The following is a 15,030-nucleotide window of genomic DNA, read 5'->3' on the forward strand; positions in this document are numbered from 1 at the left end:
ATTTCCGTCGAAATTTCCCCAACAACAACAATCCCGGAAATGGAGGAACAGGAAGGGTGCTGACCATGGGTCAGAAAGAAGCGATTCAGGATCCCGCTGTTGTTACCGGTACGTTCCTCCTAAACCACACTTATGCATGCATCCTATTTGATACCGGAGCAGAGCGAAGTTTTGTGAGCAATAAGTTTAAACATTTGTTAAAACAACAACCCCAGAAGCTCAATGAAACCTTTACGGTAGAAATGGCCAATGGAAAAACCGAATCCACTGGGGAAGTCTACATCGGATGTACCCTAACTCTAAATCAACACGTCTTCCGAATAGACTTAATGCCTGTTTCCATTAGGAGTTTTGATGTGATTATTGGCATGGACTAGTTAAGCCCCCACCATGCTAAAATTATGTGTCACAAGAAGGTCGTTCGCCTTCACCTTCCCGATCACGAAACCCTAGTTATTTACGGAGACAAACCTAGCACGAACCTTCGCCTCATCTCGTGCGTCCAGGCACAGAAGCATCTGCGAAAGAACGATTTGACGTTCCTGGCGCATATAGTGGATAAAACCAAGGAAGAGGTTAACGTTCGAGACATTCCAGTAGCACGTGAATTCCCATACATATTTCCTGAAGATCTTCCTGGAGTACCCCCAAAGAGACAAGTTGAATTCCGAATTGATCTTGTTCTAGGAGCAACTCCCCTCGCTAAATCGCCTTACCGACTAGCTCCTGCTGAGATGCAGGAATTGTCCAGCCAACTCAGTGAACTCCTGGGCAAAGGATTCATCCGACCCAGCTACTCGCTATGGGGAGCTCCGGTTCTCCGGATCTTTTAGGATGTGCATAGATTACAGGGAGCTAAACAAGCTCACTTTCAAAAATTGCTATCCACTCCCACGAATCGATGATCTATTTGACCAGCTCCAAGGAGCCAGTTACTTTTCTAAGATAGATCTACGATCTGGGTACCATCAACTCAAGTTCTGGGAAGAGGATATTCCCAAAACCGCTTTCCAAACTCGTTACGGACATTATGAATTTGTCGTAATGCCCTTCGGTCTAACGAATGCCCCTGCCGCATTCATGGACCTAATGAATCGAATATGTCGACCATTTCTCGACAACTTTGTTATTGTCTTCATTGACGACATTCTAGTCTATTCCCGAAGCAAAGAAGATCATGGCCAACATCTCCGACAAATCCTGGAAACCCTACGAACTGAGAAGCTATACGCAAAACTCTCCAAGTGTGTGTTCTGGCTCCGTAGCGTGAACTTTTTGGGTCATGTTGTTAGTCAGGAAGGAATACATGTGGATCCTTCTAAGGTCAAAGCCATCGAAGGATGGGGAGTTCCGACAACACCCACAGAAATTCGCCAATTCTTAGGCCTAGCAGGTTACTACAGGAGGTTCGTTCCAAACTTCTCTAAGATCGCCAAGCCACTTACCTCGCTTACATAAAAGGGCGTACCATTCAAATGGACGGACAAACAAGAATTTTCATTCCAAACTCTGAAGCAAGCACTCTGCAGTGCCCCGATACTATCTCTACCAGAGGGAACGGAAGATTTCGTGGTCTACTATGACGCGTCAAATCAGGGTTTAGGTTGCGTTCTCATGCAGCGTGGAAAAGTGATAGCTTACGCATCCCGCCAACTAAAGACACACGAAGTGAATTATACAACCCACGATCTGGAATTGGGAGCAGTGGTCTTCGCTCTGAAGATTTAGAGACATTACCTCTATGGTACGAAGTGCACCATCTTCACGGACCACAAGAGTCTCCAGCACATCTTGAGTCAAAAAGAGCTGAATATGAGGCAACAAAGATAGGTTGAACTATTAACGATTACGAGTGTGAAATCAAGTACCACCCAGGCAAGGCCAACGTGGTAGCTGATGCCTTGAGCCGGAAAGACTACTCTAATCGTCGTGTGAAATCTATCTCAATAACCATCCAATCTCACCTAACCACTCAGATCAGGGCAACCCAGTCAGATGTCATGAAGGCGGAAAACAAAACAAGCGAAGCATTACACGGAATGGAGAAGAATCTCGAGGTGAAAGAGGACGGAGTATACTATTTCATGAACCGTATTTGGGTCCCTAAATTTGGAGATTTTAGGGAGGTAGTTATGAATGAAGCTCACAAGACGCGATACTCCATCCATCCAGGTTCAGACAAAATGTACTTGGATATTAAACAACATTATTGGTGGCCTAACATGAAGGCAGAAATTGCCACCCATGTCAGCAAACGCCTTACTTGCGCCAAAGTGAAGGTGGAATACCAAAAGCCCTCGGGGTTATTACAACAACCAGTAATTCCCGAGTGGAAATGGGAAGGGATTTCTATGGACTTTGTGACCAAGCTACCCAAGACGTCAGATGGATTAGACACTATATGGGTAATAGTCGACCGACTGATGAAATCCGTCCATTTCCTACCAATAAAAGAATCCTACAAGATGGAGAGCCTGACAAGAATATACATTCGAGAAATCGTGAGGCTTCACGGAGTGCCAGTATCTATCATCTCAGACAGAGATAGTAGGTTCACTTCACGTTTTTGGCAATCACTTCAGAAAGCACTGGGAACCCATCTCGACATGAGCACTGCTTATCACCCACAAACGGATGCTCAAAGCGAACGAACCATCCAGACGCTCGAAGACATGCTTCACGCATGTGTGATAGACTTTGGGAAGTCCTGGGATACCCACTTACCCTTAGTTGAATTCTCGTATAACAACAGTTACCATTCGAGTATCAAAGTCGCTCCTTTCGAAGCGCTATATGGACGTAAGTGTAGATCACCGTTGTGTTGGGCTAGGTGGGCGACACCCAGCTAGCAAAGGAACTAGCATCAGACAAGACATTAACGGGACCGGAGATCATATGTGAAACCACGAAAAAGATAGTTCAAATCAGAGCTCGATTACAAGCATCGCGCGACAAAAGAGCTATGCTGATAGACGGCAAAAGCCATTGGATTTTCAAGTCGGGGATCGAGTACTGTTAAAAGTTTCACCCTGGAAAGGGGTCATTCATTTTGGAAAACGGGGAAAACTGAACCCACGATACATTGGACCTTTCGAGATACTTGCCCGAATTGGTCCAGTGGCGTACAGACTGCAGCTACCCGCTGAGCTCAGTAGTGTAGACCGCGTGTTCCATGTTTCCAATCTAAAGAAGTGTCTATCCGATGAAACTCTCGTCATTCCCCTTGACGAAATTGAAATCAATGAGAAACTCCTGTTCGTTGAAGAACCAGTCGAAATCATGGACAGGGAGGTGAAGCATACTAAGCAAAGTCGCATCCCAATCGTGAAAGTACGGTGGAACGCGAAGCGTGGGCCAGAATTCACGTGGGAACGCGAAGACCAAATGAAGCAAAAGTACCCTCATCTATTCTAGCATTCTCAAATCTAGCTTTCAAAAGAATTTCGGGACGAAATTTCCTCTAACGAGGGGATGATGTCACAACTAGAAATTTTTGGTGCCTTGTAACTACAACACTTATGTCAACTATGAATCAAAAACATGAAAGCATGCATGTTGCTTACTCTATGACAACATAATTTCAATCAAACACTTCATACAAGCACTACAAATAGTTAACAAATAATTGGAAACCCTAGAAGTCCTTGTTTAAGTCCATTTTGGACTAGGACTTCCTTATTGGGCCCAATGGACCAATAAGCTTCCAATTGGAATATCATGGGCTTAGAGCTCTTGAATGGGCTTTAATTGGACTCACTTTCATTTATTTTAATATTTTGGGCCATATTGGGCCTAGAATGAAACAAAATATTTAAATGAACCTCATTGGGCCATAACTAACCTAATTAGCCCTAATGGGCCATAAAAATCATTTCTTGATTTATTTTGGGCAAATAGTTATCTAAATTATCTATGATTTGGACTTAGGCATTTAAGGGCCCAATTCTTTCCTTTTTTTCTCTCCAAATCTCGGCCCAAGCCCAAATGAAAGAAATAGTTGACTTCTCATGGCCACCTCATTTTTGCCTAATGGTTTTCCATTCAACTTATTCCGTATCTCCATGCACACATCACCTCAAGACCTCTCTCTTCTCCTATCTCTTGCTCTCGGCCGAATCCAAACACACACACACACACTTCATTCAAAATTCTCTCAAAGAAACTCTCTCTCCATTCTCTCCAAATTTTCGAGATCTAAGTGGTGTTCAAGGAATCTCTTCCATAAAAATCATCATTCAAGGTAAGTTGGTGCTTAAATCTATGATCTAACTCACTTCTTTCCATCAAAAATCATCTCTTAATCCATTCAAGTTCATGATCTTGCATCTTAGAACCCACCAAGTTCGAGATCCATCAAAGGAACTTGATAGGGCCGAAAATAGCACCAAACTTCTCCAAATCTACTTCAAAACCGATCCACAACTCAAGGTGAGTTTCATACCCCTTCCTTTTCGGTTTTTATGAGTTTTATGGGGGAGAATACAAGTAAATGTGTAGATCTATGTATAAATGTATGCTATGTGAGATTTGATGCATGTATGTGTGTGATATCATGTGTTTTGTGATGAATATGTTATCAAAAAGTGTGTAAAAACTGAGATCTAAGGCATGAGAAAAGAAATAAACATGACTTAAGTTATTATACACTAATCAAGTCAAGAAAAATGGATTATAAGGTCATGATGAACATAATCTAACATTAAACCCATCTTTGGGCTTAAAATGTCAAAATACAAAACTTAGGGTACAAACCGACAAATTTATAGTTTCTGGAGGGTCAAAAGGTTCCAAAAAGTTTCTATAAAATTTTTTCTGAACAACAACATTTTAAGGGACTTAAAGTGTAAATTTTGAACCTAATAGGCTAGATTTGGGCTTTTCGGCCCAATAAGCCTCAAAATGCGAGATTTATAAGTTTGAGGGGCTAAAAATGGAATTTTCTGTAAAAACAGGGGATTTCAAGTGTATTGAAACTATTTCAAAGGTCGAAAATGCTTTTCAAATTCAAAAAGGATCGAAAATGTAAAAAATTTCTATTTTGGGCCAAAACTGTAAAAGTTGCGAAACTGGGGGTTTTAACCAAGAAAACATCATTCTGGAAGGGCTAAAGCTGTTTACAAAATAAATTTGGGTTAAGAATGTCTTTTCAACAAGTTTATGATACAAAAGTGTCAAAATAATGTTTTAAGGACTAAAATGAAATTCTTTTATATAAAGGACTAAAAGTGCTATTTTTATAAAAGAAAGGTTGTGAAAAGGTAAAAATCTTACTTTTAAACAAATTAATTCACTAAGACAAAATACAAGATCCACGACTACCGACGAAACGGAAACACAAATACACTCTCAACAACAAATATCGTTACAAAACGAATTGATTCGATCTCGAATCAATAACAAAACAAAAATCAATAAACCAAAGTATTTCAATAAACACGCGATAACTATGATGAGTCAACATTCAAACTTTGGGCTTGAAAGTTTCAAATCATGCTTGTTGGGCCTTGCTATCCCAATAACATGATCTTTGGGCCCGAAGGGAACGCGCTTACATGTTAATGGGCCTCCTATGACCCAATTCCATGTAAAAGGACTATCAATAGCTCTATTGTGCTATTGGGCCCTAATGGTCCATTAGTACTGCTATTGAGGTCGAGAAGTCAAATGCGAGTTGGGCCAAGTGCCTTTCGCATTCCCGATAGCCTTGAATAACTTATGGAAATAAAGGGGGCTTCATACCCTCCTTTCTCCTCGGTTGACCGGCTTATGAGAATTCGAGTAAACAGATTCATGGCGTTAATCAAGAGAAGTCAGGGTGGGTGGATTATGTGAGTAGTACGGACGGCGCCTTAAGGATCATTCGTAACATGTAGTTATAAACTAGTTATTTTCATTAATGCGTGATTGTAACAACTCACAAACCTTAATTAATCCAATGTCACCTGGGTAATCAAAAACATTCGTCGTATCGGTATAACAATAAACAAGTCATGTAATTTGCGTATTGGGAAAACATCGGGTTTTCCCGGAAAGTTCAACATTTTCACCTATGAGATGTATACAAAGTTCAACAATTATACATGTTTTCAAAATCGACAAGCATATTTACGGATCTTCACACTTTTTATAAACAAATACACTTTTCAGAAAATATCGGATTTTCTGGGTTTTTCAAACTTCACAAAAATCGTTTTTCCATAACATTACTTATGAACTCACCAACATTTCATATTTTGACGTTTTTCCAAAATAACTTGTATTCTCAGGTAACAGGTAAGACGAAGAATAAGTATCAAGAAATGTCATGGTGTTTTGCTTAAATTATCTATCAGACAGTCTATGATATGGAATTGTAATGTTTAAAACAATGTACTGAATTTAAACAATATCAGTTGTAATTTTCCAATGCATGGTGATGATTTATGTTATGATTCATGTATATTCATTGTGATGGTATTCAATTTGAGTCACAAGAGCCCTCAGACGTTTCCGTCGTCCGGTTCGGGGGTGTGACATTCGGGAAGACCATAGTTGTTTGAACTAGACATCTACACGGTAGAAATTCAAGTTTAGTTGATTTAAGTCCTTAATATAACACCCAAAATGAAATATTAAGGCTAGGACTCAACATAATATTTTACAATTTGGAAGAGTGATGTCGTAATCCAATTGCAAAATATTTGAAGGTAGGTAAATGATGATTTACCAATTTCCACCATGAAAAACAAAAAAAAAAGAATATTAGGTTTTAAATGGACTGAAATTCCTAGATCTTTTGAGATTTATTGAACTTTTCAATGACATGTTTAATCTCGATTACGCCCTCTCAAGTTTGTGACTGTGATGCCGAGAATCACAAACAAGGTGTGAATAACCATGCAAATTAGCTTGGTACTCTCAATGTTACAAATCACCCAATAAATGTGTCGGTTAACCACACACGCTCCATTGATCCATGATTAACATCAAGCTACCCTTTTCCACCCTTGTTAGTCTCAAATTAGTGTGTCAGTTAACCACACACGCTCCATTAACGACTTAATAAGGTGCAAAGTGCAATTTCATGGAATAGCATCAAATTCACATTTTTCCTAAGTAACTAAGATTGGAAATTTATAAGTGTTTAGTTACTTAGTATTTTCATTATCCTTTTAATGAAAATTAATGTCCTATCCTACCCGTTCGGCTAACGACCCTCCACCAGTCAAGGAAGCGGTGGGTGAGGGTGGACACCCATTAAACCACCATTTTATAGGCAGTAACCTTATACCCCCTCATAGACCGGCTTCGTGAATGAGGCCTACTAACGATAAAACTGACCTTTTAATTATACATATTTAATATATTAGACTTTTAATTTTATATAGTATAAGGGTGTATTTTAAACTTTTAAAATACTTGATGGTTTAATTTATTAAAAAATTATACTCTTAATTCAATTAAACTTAAACCACATGATTATGGATTTAATAATACTCCTTTGATTAAACATTTAATTAACTATTAATAAAATCCATAAGATTTAATTGAACTTATTCAAAAAACATCAAGATGCTAAATCGAATTAAAACTATTTAATTAATTTTATGTTATGAACCTATGAGTTATATTTTTGAAAACTTTTCAAATTCCTAGGGTTTCTATGAATTCAATGTTTCTTAACCGATACTTTTTAACTTTTAAAACTTGAGGGAAAGTTTTGTAATTCTTGAAAAACTTTTGAACTCCATAACTTAAGGAATTAATTTGTTTTATGAAGATGAAACTTTTCAAGTTCCATAACTTATGGAACTCTTCAAAAAAGCTTTTGAGTTGCAAATTTGATGACAAATATTGTAACTCCTTAAAAACTTTTAGAATTTCAAAACTTAATAACAAGTTTTGTAACTCTCCAAAAAAACATTTAGATCAAATTAAACTAATCCAATTATCATATAATTCATCATTTACCAATTTGACCTAGTTTATATTCAAGATAGTTTCAAACTTTACCAATAATTAGATTTTCACAAAATCAAGTAATTATCTTAAAATTTGACAAACTTCATGTTTTTGGATGGGGATAAACATTACCATATCATTAAAACCAAATTTTATGAACCTAAACAGTTTGTGGTAATGTTCCTAATCCAAATCAGACCAAAAACTAGAAAATTCTACCATCAGATGCATCAACTCGTCGAATTCCATTATGGACTCGTCGAGTTCAAGGCAAATCTCATCCAACTCGTCGAGTTCATAGATGGACTCGGCGAGTTGGCCCTGGCAGAATCCCGAAATGTAGTTTTTTCAGCTTTGAAAATTACACAATTGCATCAATACAATAGAAAACACCCATGTCTCTGATACCACTATTGGGTTTAATGTATTCTAGCATTCCTATGGTGCATATACAACCCTAATGCTTTGGATCTAAGTTTTCTCTAATTATACATGCAATAAACATTTTCCAAAGCATGAAGCCTAAACTAACATGCAAGGTAACATTTAAATCATAAAAACAGTTAGAAGAATACCTTGTGCAGTAGCTTGCTTGTCTTTGACCTTTAGGAGCCTAGCACCTCAAGTGTGATGCCTCAAATATATTATAACAAACCAAGAACAAGAGAATGGACTTGAGAGAGAGGTTTGGGAGAGCAAAATCGGCTAGCTACAACTAGTGTGCATAGGGGTGCGATTTTAGGTGTTAGGGTCTTCTTATATAGCTTAGGATTACAACCATGCAAACCCTAATGACTCTTCACATTTCTTAGTCTTTTGGGCTAAACCTTTATGGACTTTCACATATGTTTATTCCAACTCTAATCAACATGATTCATGAGCCCAAATAAGAAGTCTTATTGATTTACTTAATCAGTCCCTATAACTTTAATTAGTTTCTTTTGATCACTAAATTAATACCAAATTAATTCTTGATTAATACTAATTAAATAATGTGATTCCTCAATTAATATATTATACTTACAATATATTAATAAATCACAATAACCTCTTTCTCAAGTATCCATCCTATCAAATTGTTCCAGAGTGTTACAACCCAAATGGATCATGCTATTATCGGGTCAAGTACATACCAGTTATAGTTATGTGCTTAGAAACCTAATCCAACAATCACAACCAAGACTAATACGAAACGAAGGGAAAGTACAACAGCTGACGATGAGCTTGCCGCGAAACCAGAAGATTTGACAGCTGCGTAAAAATATGGAACTTAAAGAAATCTGAATGGAACTAAATCTTGGCACAAAGTCTTCCAGCTGTGAGGTTCATATCAGTTATAGTTATGTGCTTAGAAACCTAATCCAACAATCACAACCAAGACTAATACGAAACAAAGGGAAAGTACAACAGCTGACGATGAGCTTGCCATGAAACCAGAAGATTTGACAGCTGCGTAGAAATATGGAACTTAAAGAAATCTGATTGGAACTGAATCTTGGCACAAAGTCTTCCAGCTGTGAGGTTCCAGTCTCCCCCACTTGATATTCCGACTAACTCGAACTCTATTACTTGATCTCAACCACTTATATCCACACACATAGGAGAATCTGATTTTACACCACATTCATACATCCCAACTCGCATACAGTCAAGGTCAAAGATAATTAATCCATACATATCAAGAGATCAATTGAAGCTTATGAGTTTTACATATTGTAACATCCCCCTCTGGCACGTATCACAATATTGTCCGCTTTGGGCCACTCGGCACGAGGACTTCCCAGAGGGTCACCCATCCTGGTACTACTCCCGCCCGAGCACGCTTAACTGCAGAGTTCTTATGAGATCTGCCTGCCCTCACGGCTTTAAAACGCGTTGTGATAGGGAAGGTATCCACACCCCTTATAAGGAATGCTTAGTTCTCCTTCCCAGTCGATGTGGGATCAGATCTAACCCACTTTCACCCCCCATTATAGGGTTCGACGTCCCCGTCGAACACATCGACCCGTGCCCTGGCTCTGATACCATTTGTAACATCCCCCTCTGGCACGTATCACAATATTGTCCGCTTTGGGCCACTCGGCACGAGAACTTCCCAGGGGGTCACCCATCCTGGTACTACTCCTGCCCCGAGCACGCTTAACTGTAGAGTTCTTATGAGATATGCTGCCCTCACGGCTTTAAAACGTGTTGTGTTAGGGAAGGTATCCACACCCCTTATAAGGAATGCTTATTTCTCCTTCCCAGCCGATGTGGGATCAGATGTAACCCACTTTCACCCCCCCATTATAGGGTTCGGTGTCCCCGTCGAACACATCGACCCGTGCCCTGGCTCTGATACGATTTGTAACATCCCCCTCTGGCATGTATCACAATATTGTCCGCTTTGGGCCACTCGGCACGAGGACTTCCTAGGGAGTCACCCATCCTGGTACTACTCCCGCCCGAGCACGCTTAACTGCAAAGTTCTTATGAGATCTGCTGCCCTCACGGCTTTAAAACGCGTTGTGATAGGGAAGGTATCCACACCCCTTATAAGGAATGCTTAGTTCTCCTTTCCAGCCGATGTGGGATCAGATCTAACCCACTTCGGGTGTGGATACCTTCCCTATCACAACGCGTTTTAAAGCCGTGGGGGCAGCAGATCTCATAAGAACTCTGCAGTTAAGCGTGCTCGGGCGGGAGTAGTACCAGGATGGGTGACCCCCTGGGAAGTCCTCGTGCCGAGTGGCCTAAAGCGGACAATATTGTGATACGTGCCAGAGGGGGATGTTATAAATGGTATCAGATCCAGGGCACGGGTCGATGTGTTCGACGGGGACGTCGAACCCTATAATGGGGGGTGAAAATGGGTTAGATCTGATCACACATCGGCTGGGAAGGAGAACTAAGCATTCCTTATAAGGGGTGTGGATACCTTCCCTAACACAACGCGTTTTAAAGCCGCGAGGGCAGCAGATCCCATAAGAACTCTGCAGTTAAGCGTGCTCGGGCGGGAGTAGTACCAGGATGGGTGACCCACTGGGAAGTCCTCGTGCCGAGTGGCCCAAAGCGGACAATATTGTGATACGTGCCAGAGGGGGATGTTACACATATAAACTATACAAATGCTTGTATAAGGTTTCTAGAGTAAAGTTGGTTATTTTATGTTTTTCACAATATGCGATATGACTTTATTTTATATAAATTGACACGCAAAGACTTATATAAAAACATTTTGGTCATGGGAACTGTATAATTTTGATATAAGTCTGAATTACTTATGTGTATTTTTCCAAATTTTGTACTTTTGGATTTGAACAAATGGTATTTATGAATGAGCCCAAATACATTTTTATAACTCAATTATTTTATACTTTTGATAAAAAAAAGTGCGTATTTATAAAAGCCGGTCAACCAGATAAATTTTATAAAACATTTTTTGTTATAAAAATACTTTTTGTCAAAACTTGTGGAGCTCACCAACAATTTTGTTGACGTTTTTTAATGCAGGTATTCTAAGTTTTACTCTATCATTGTAAACGTCGATCTGTTAGGTGTGTGTAGTGATTTATCAATAGTCATTGTCAATATAATTTCTATTTTAGTAATAATAGAAGATTAGATTTGTATTGTTCAATATATGTTCAATAACTGTGATTACTGATTTACGTCGCGCACCTCGGCGTTTCCGCCGGCGGTCGGGGGTGTGACACTTATCAAGCCTAAAAACTTTTGAAAGTAGAGTATGATTTCATGAAAATAAAGTATGATGTAACTCACTAAACCTATGGTATGATGTTGTAGATTTTCATGTTTTGCAGGTTCTAGTAGTAGCCATTGTACGTAGGAGATATGAGACAAGGACTTGGACTAGAATTACTTTTTATACTTGATATTTCCTTGTTGCTTTAAATTATGGTTAGGATCTATTGTAAACCCGATTATAACTTGGGATTTAAAGTGTTTTTGAGATTTAAAATTTCACATTTTTATAGAAAACTCTAATAATCCCTAGAATATTTATTGAGAAAAGTTGGGTCGTTACATTGATGGTCAATGGACAACTCGGTTATGTAGGCTGATCATGGAGACAATTTGTGTTACTTTGATATGGGTTTTGTGGACACATCAGAACGCGATTGTTTTTGGCAACGTGAAGTACAACAAAGAGCTCATGTTTGATTTAGTTGTCTCTATTTCATTAAATTGGTTTTGTAATAGCAATCAAAAAACTAGAAAAAATTGGAATGAGTGGATGCAAAATCCCTGATGAACTATCTGTTTCTTCTTGATAACTTTTTCCAAGCCTTTTAATACATGTAGACTTAAAAAAAATCATACATATATGAAAATGTAACCATAGATAACATCTACATTATTATAATAAGGTAATTAATATATATATATATATATATATATATATATATATATATATATATATATTAAAAATGTCTTAAGTTATGAACAGGAAAGTTCCTAGGCAATTGTCAAAATTGGTCCCTTATATATATCTATATGTTGAATTTTATCTGTTTTCTGCTTTTCTTTCTGAGAGGTCCTTTTAGGTTATTTTTGAAATTAGTGCTACACACATGTTAGTCCTATATGCCTTTCACCGTCTTTGTAAGCCAATCAAATTAAGATCGGTGTCATTCTTCTTCACCTCCTATCTCTCGGTTACTTTAGTTTGCTCTCAGATTTTACTTCCCAATGTTTCCACCACCGCTCACTTTATCCTCCCCAAATTGAGTCTCTTCCCTTCTTCAAACTTCTGCTACCTCCACTGCTTCTCAGCTGCTCTGTACTTTGCCGCTACAACATCTTGCTCTGTTTTTTCTGTTAAATAGATTGGGGGTCATCGCCCACATCAGCCCCGTCCCCAACTCTGGTCATATCTCCTCCAACAGGTTTGGTTATGTGTAGATCCTCCCACCGCCTACCAGCGACGGATCACCGACTGCCTCCACCTTTGTTGGCCGTCGTCAGCCACCATATGTGCCGCTGTTCGTTGGGGTGGTTTTAAACTTATGCATATTTGATTAGAGGTCTTCGACTTTTCCTTTTTCCTGCTTATTTCTACTCAAGAGGCGATTAGACCAGATGGCTCTCGGAAGAGCAGGGATAGATGTGTCGGCTAGGGAAGAGCCGACACAGAGTTCTAATTTTCTGTTCTTTCTTCCGTTGCTTTCTAATTTTTGGTCTCCATAATTTACCGTTGCTTCTGTTCCGTCTTTACCTTCTCTAAAACTTAACGCCTTTGATTTATTGTAGCCAAGTTGTCCTCTCCATTTTAGGTCTTCACAACACGAGTTAGGGTTTAAATTTGACGGATTTGATTTTGTTTGTTCCTAACGCCTTCCATCACCAACCCTCGAAAACATGCTTCAGAGGTAAGTCTTCTTTTTTTAAATATCTTTCTTCGGATTTGGGACTATAACTACGTTTTAAATTTGATTTTAGGTCTCTTTTTAGTTATGCTATGGTCTGGACAAGGAATGACCCTCGAAAACATGCTTCAAAGGTAAGTCCTTTTTCTTAAATATCTTTCTTCGGAATTTGGGACTATAACTACGTTTTAAATTTGACTTTAGGTCTCTTTTTAGTTCTGCTCTGGACAAGGAAATAGGCAGAACTGATTCATTGTAGGTCTGTAACATCCCAAATTTCGAGTCCAAAAATTTTGTTTTTAATTAAGTAAATTATAAAATTGTTTACTGATAACATTGTCGATATCAAATAAATCCATAAACCATCATAACATGTCTCAAAATCATATCATAAAATAATAATAAAATCAGAGTACAATCCCATAGATCTCAAAGTGCGGAATCTTGTGTGAATGTGATGTGTAGCTACCGCGTCGGCTCCTTCCCCTTCGCTGAGGAGGTACCTGAAACAAAACTGAAAATTGTAAGCACGATGCTTAGTGAGTTCCCCCATCATAACACATACCATACAATAGCATAACACATCAGACATATCTGGGTGTCGGCCTCCCCTTCGGTCTATTTCAACCGGATAACTGCCTAGCATATCTGGGTGTTGGCCTCCCCTTCGGTTTATTCTAACCAGATAACTGCCTAGCATATCTGGGTGCTGGCCTTTGTTGGATTAGTGTCTAAGTCCATAACTATTTTGGTATGTACTTGACCCGATGGTGCATGGTCCTTTTGGGTTGCCTTCACCAAAGCAACTTGATAGGATGAATTATGGAGAGAAAGGATTAAATATGATTTATTAATATATTATGGGAATAATATATTAAAGGAGAAATCATATTGTTTAATTAATATTAGTCAATAATTAATTGGTAATTAGTTTTGTGACTAAAAGAGATTAATTAAACTTAAGGGACTGGAATTGTAATTATAAGATAATTGCAATTTGGGCCATGGATTGCCTTGAATCAAGAGGTGGACGAATTCTATGGGGAAACCCATAAGGAAATCGTCCATGGGCTTGATTAAAGGAGTCTATGGGTTGCTTAGGGCTTAAGCAACCAAATTAGGGTTTCCTTGTTAGATAACCCTAATAGCCTCACTATATATAGAACCCTTAAGGCTAAAAAAAACATGGGGGAACTTCTTTTCTAGGGTTAGAACACGTTTTGGGCAGCCTCCATCCTCTCTCCTCTTCATCCTCTTGCTTATGGTGTTTGTGAACCATTAGAGGAGTGACACTTGTGACTCTAAGCCTTCCAAAGTCAATTCAAAGGAGGAATTGGGATTGTTATTACTACATAACAATTAAGGTAACTTTATAATCCTATTCTAATATCTAATATGATTACTTGAATGCTAGAAATAGGGTTTATAGTCTTGGATTCAAAGCATGTACAATAGAGAAACCTAGATCCAAGCATTAGGGTTTGTATGAGCACATAGGATGTCTTATGACCAAAACCCATCAGTGGTATCAGAGCCTAGCTTGGTTTCAATTGTATTGATGCATTGTATAACTAAAAAAATTCGTTTTTTGGGTTTCTGGAGGCTAGACTCGCCGAGTCCATGGCTGAACTCGCCGAGTCCATGCAGACTCGCCGAGTCCAAGCCTGACTCGCCGAGTCAGCTCGTCAGATGGAGGGTACTTCGGGATTTCTTGCCGTTT

Source organism: Lactuca serriola, chromosome 2 (genome assembly GCF_051521515.1).
Source record: "Lactuca serriola cultivar US96UC23 chromosome 2, Lser_US96UC23_V15, whole genome shotgun sequence".
Taxonomy (NCBI): domain Eukaryota; kingdom Viridiplantae; phylum Streptophyta; class Magnoliopsida; order Asterales; family Asteraceae; genus Lactuca; species Lactuca serriola.